Here is a 5,000-nt window from a genome sequence, read left to right on the forward strand (position 1 = left end):
TTACAACCATGGTAGGCGCAGAACCTACCATCGACAGTTGATAAGGCAGACATTTGAAAGATGCGTCGCCGGTACGAGGACCGTGCGATCAGCCCAAAGTTATTCAGAGTCACCAAGGCAAACGGACCGGACGAGCCGACCGATTGGTTTTGATCTAATAAAAGCGTCCCTTCCATCTCTGGTCGGGACTCTGTTTGCATGTATTAGCTCTAGAATTACCACAGTTATCCAAGTAACGTGGGTACGATCTAAGGAACCATAACTGATTTAATGAGCCATTCGCGGTTTCACCTTAATGCGGCTTGTACTGAGACATGCATGGCTTAATCTTTGAGACAAGCATATGACTACTGGCAGGATCAACCAGGGAGCTGCGTCAACTAGAGCTGAGCAGCCGGCCGCCCGGGAGTGTGTCCCGGAGGCCCGCGCGAACACGCAAGCGTCCGCTCAATTATTCCGCAAACAGGAGGAGGCTGGGCTCCCCTGCACGATACACCTCGAAACCCTCTCAGGTCCCGGCGGCGCGCAGCGCCGTCCTAAGTACTTGGTCGGGTTCGAGAGAGGCGCAATCGCCCGGAGATAGGCGAGTAGACGCTTTCAGTGCGACCACCCGTGCTCCCAACTGAGCTTGCCGCTGCCGACAGAGGCCCGGGAGCGTGCTGTCGTGGTGTTGCCGGCGGGAGACAACACGCGGCCACAAACAGTGGCCGGGCAGCTCCAACGCCAGCGCCACAGAGGGGCAGAGCCCCACTTGGGTGCCAAAGCGAACTCTCCCAGCACAGCGCACGCGCCAACACATCCGCACAGCTGCGATACAAACCACCTGCGAGAACCGCGGGGGCGACCGAGCAGCAGACGGCGTCGCGGCGCCGAGTGCCGGGCGGCGGCGCATCCTCGACGCACACAGTCCTCAATCGGACCAGCACACTGCAGATGTCCACCGCGCTTCGCACCGGGCCCGCGAGGACCCACTTTGGCCGCACGGCGCCGCGCGCTGGGTGCGCCGGCGCGCAGCTGCGCCGCCTGCCGCGTCCGTCGGCCGGCGCGCCTGCCACTGGGCGCCCCCACCAGCCGGCTGTAGCGCGTGCGCCCACGCAGCGCGCGGCCAGCACGCCGGGCGCTCCCCCCTCACCGGCCGGGGACGGTCCCACCCAGCCACCGCCGCGTATCGCTTCATACCCACATGCCCACTCACGTTCGTGGGTATGACGGGTGTCGCTGAAGCAACCAGTTAATACCTGTACCGATTGTCGCAATCAATGATTCACCTCCAGCGTAAACAACCGCGCAACAACGGATTTCCAGTTCATTTGCGTAACTTGGGCAGCAAACGTAGACGTCCATCTACATTTGCAAATTCAGTGGGTCTTGCATGCCTGGATGATATGCGTCACGACACGCCACATCAGCCCACATACATGCTGCGACGTATACACGAGAGAACACGTGGAAGGTGGCCCGCGTACGTATGCGAATGCCATTGCACAGCTGCGAAGCTCATTGAACACGCAAACTCCCGCCTGACGAACTAGAGGCGACAGGGGGGCGATATACGTCTTACAGCAGTACACATTACAGTGGATAGCGGGACCATGTGGAACGTACGCAACACTCGCTAGATGTTGTGAGGGTACGCACCGTAACATGAATCAATACGCAGGACACCAGAGAGTGCGAGCACTGACCTATGTTGAGAGGGTTGCGATTAGGCAACGCTACATGAATGTTGCAATTCATATAACAATTACAGGTCAGGTTAGGGCCCAACGTGGGTTAGGTTAGGGCCCAACGTAGGTTAGGTTAGGGCGCAACGTAGGTTAGGTTAGGGCGCAACGTAGGTTAGGTTAGGGCGCAACGTAGGTTAGGTTAAGGCGCAACATAGGTTAGGTTAAGGCGCAACATAGGTTAGGTTAGGGCGCAACGTAGGTTAGGTTAGGGCCCAACGTAGGTTAGGTTAGGGCCCAACGTAGGTTAGGTTAGGGCCCAACGTAGGTTAGGTTAGGGCCCAACGTAGGTTAGGTTAGGGCCCAACGTAGGTTAGGTTAGGTTAGGGCCCAACGTAGGTTAGGTTAGGTTAGGGCCCAACGTAGGTTAGGTTAGGTTAGGGCCCAACGTAGGTTAGGTTAGGTTAGGGCCCAACGTAGGTTAGGTTAGGTTAGGGCCCAACGTAGGTTAGGTTAGGTTAGGGCCCAACGTAGGTTAGGTTAGGTTAGGGCGCAACGTAGGTTAGGTTAGGTTAGGGCGCAACGTAGGTTAGGTTAGGTTAGGGCGCAACGTAGGTTAGGTTAGGTTAGGGCGCAACGTAGGTTAGGTTAGGTTAGGGCGCAACGTAGGTTAGGTTAGGTTAGGGCGCAACGTAGGTTAGGTTAGGTTAGGGCGCAACGTAGGTTAGGTTAGGTTAGGGCGCAACGTAGGTTAGGTTAGGTTAGGGCGCAACGTAGGTTAGGTTAGGTTAGGGCGCAACGTAGGTTAGGTTAGGTTAGGGCGCAACGTAGGTTAGGTTAGGTTAGGGCGCAACGTAGGTTAGGTTAAGGCGCAACATAGGTTAGGTTAAGGCGCAACATAGGTTAGGTTAAGGCGCAACATAGGTTAGGTTAAGGCGCAACATAGGTTAGGTTAAGGCGCAACATAGGTTAGGTTAAGGCGCAACATAGGTTAGGTTAAGGCGCAACATAGGTTAGGTTAAGGCGCAACATAGGTTAGGTTAAGGCGCAACATAGGTTAGGTTAAGGCGCAACATAGGTTAGGTTAAGGCGCAACATAGGTTAGGTTAAGGCGCAACATAGGTTAGGTTAAGGCGCAACATAGGTTAGGTTAAGGCGCAACATAGGTTAGGTTAAGGCGCAACATAGGTTAGGTTAAGGCGCAACATAGGTTAGGTTAAGGCGCAACATAGGTTAGGTTAAGGCGCAACATAGGTTAGGTTAAGGCGCAACATAGGTTAGGTTAAGGCGCAACATAGGTTAGGTTAAGGCGCAACATAGGTTAGGTTAAGGCGCAACATAGGTTAGGTTAAGGCGCAACATAGGTTAGGTTAAGGCGCAACATAGGTTAGGTTAAGGCGCAACATAGGTTAGGTTAAGGCGCAACATAGGTTAGGTTAAGGCGCAACATAGGTTAGGTTAAGGCGCAACATAGGTTAGGTTAAGGCGCAACATAGGTTAGGTTAAGGCGCAACATGGGTTAGGTTAGGGCGCAACATAGGTTAGGTTAGGGCGCAACATAGGTTAGGTTAGGGCGCAACATAGGTTAGGTTAGGGCGCAACATAGGTTAGGTTAGGGCGCAACATAGGTTAGGTTAGGGCGCAACATAGGTTAGGTTAGGGCGCAACATAGGTTAGGTTAGGGCGCAACATAGGTTAGGTTAGGGCGCAACATAGGTTAGGTTAGGGCGCAACATAGGTTAGGTTAGGGCGCAACATAGGTTAGGTTAGGGCGCAACATAGGTTAGGTTAGGGCGCAACATAGGTTAGGTTAGGGCGCAACATAGGTTAGGTTAGGGCGCAACATAGGTTAGGTTAGGGCGCAACATAGGTTAGGTTAGGGCGCAACATAGGTTAGGTTAAGGCGCAACATAGGTTAGGTTAAGGCGCAACATAGGTTAGGTTAAGGCGCAACATAGGTTAGGTTAAGGCGCAACATAGGTTAGGTTAAGGCGCAACATAGGTTAGGTTAAGGCGCAACATAGGTTAGGTTAAGGGATGGTGTATGAGGGGGGAGGGGACGAGGTTCGTTCATAGTGATGATGGTAAGTGGACGCCTGAGGCACCCTGAGATGTGTCACGTCAGGATGCACCTTTGGCTCAGGGGAGGTGGTGCGCCGGTTCTGTGGGTGTGGCAAGGGAGTGGCAGACCTGTGTCTTTCATTCCTGCCATTGCTTATATGCTGTGAGACACGCCAGTGTGGTGGTGTTGGCTGCACCCCTGTGTAGCACATGTGTGGGTGTTTGTGGCTTATCTGCGTAATGATGGTTGTTGGAAGTGTGAGATATTCTGTTTTTGGGGTGGACCTCCTGGTTTTGTTATCATAGTGTGAATGGTGTAATGTGGCGGAGAGGATGCACTGGATGTTGTTCCATGGTGGTGCTTAGATATTGTGTCTGTGTCTGTTACAGCCAGAGAGTAGTGTGTGATAGGGTGTCTGGGTGACGTGTAGTTCACATTGTGTGCAGAGACTGTCAGCATGTATAGGGACAGTTCTATGTCGTATGTCATCTATATTCCGATGGCTCTGCATCTATTAGTTATCAGCGCCATGTATCAGTTTAATCTGGTTGCAGTCTCGTGGTGTTCTATCTCTGTACAGTAGTAGAGGTGCGACTGCACTACGTAGCTACCCCTTGCGGCAGCTTTCCCCGGTGTATGGCATATGATTATCAGCAATGAGTCGATTAGTGACAACTGGTCGTGTGACAACGTCACATGTCTGCGGGTGGGATACGCTACAACCTGCTTGTGGGTCAGGGCTCAGTAATGCTCTCCTCACACTGAGCGCTCGGACCGTCATTACCCGTCTGCGTGATGTATTGCGGAGCGCTTTTAGCCATTGCCAGAGTCTTTGCGACTGCGAGTGCAACGCCCATGGGGACCGACATGGTTGGGGCGCTTCCTAGCTGATCGCTCAGCATCGGAATCCGTACTGTGAGCACGCAATCGCGCACAGACTTAGAGCATGTGTAGGGACAGCGGGAATTTCGCATCTTGGATACAACGCTTCATGAAACGGATGATATAGGGGTGGATTGCAACTTACGACTGCGAGAAAAGTCCGCCGTTCATCCGCTGGAGTTGCAATTTGGGCAGGTGACGTGAGGCACGTACGGGGGCGGGTGGCGTGATTGTCGGTGGACGACGTCGTGCGGCGCAGGGACTGGCGTTGGTGCTCTTGTGGTGGACAGTGGATGCAGGCTTTGTGGGTGGGGTCGGGAAACGGGTACTGTGGGCCCATCGCCGTCGTAGTCAGCTTGGCGTCGCATAGATGGCGGTACTGTTTTTGTGGT

The 5,000-nt window shown here is 53.8% G+C and overlaps 1 non-coding gene across 1 annotated transcript in view; it reads right to left on the reverse strand.

The window, feature by feature from the left end:
• The window catches only part of LOC126197114 (small subunit ribosomal RNA), a 1,909-nt gene extending 1,539 nt beyond the window's left edge, over nucleotides 1-370 (reverse strand). Inside the window, exon 1 of the ribosomal RNA XR_007539513.1 lies at nucleotides 1-370. This exon is cut by the window's left edge and continues 1,539 nt beyond it. This is a non-coding gene — a ribosomal RNA (small subunit ribosomal RNA).
• Between the last annotated feature and the right edge of the window lie 4,630 nt (nucleotides 371-5,000).

The sequence above is a fragment of the Schistocerca nitens genome, chromosome 7 (genome assembly GCF_023898315.1).
Source record: "Schistocerca nitens isolate TAMUIC-IGC-003100 chromosome 7, iqSchNite1.1, whole genome shotgun sequence".
Taxonomy (NCBI): domain Eukaryota; kingdom Metazoa; phylum Arthropoda; class Insecta; order Orthoptera; family Acrididae; genus Schistocerca; species Schistocerca nitens.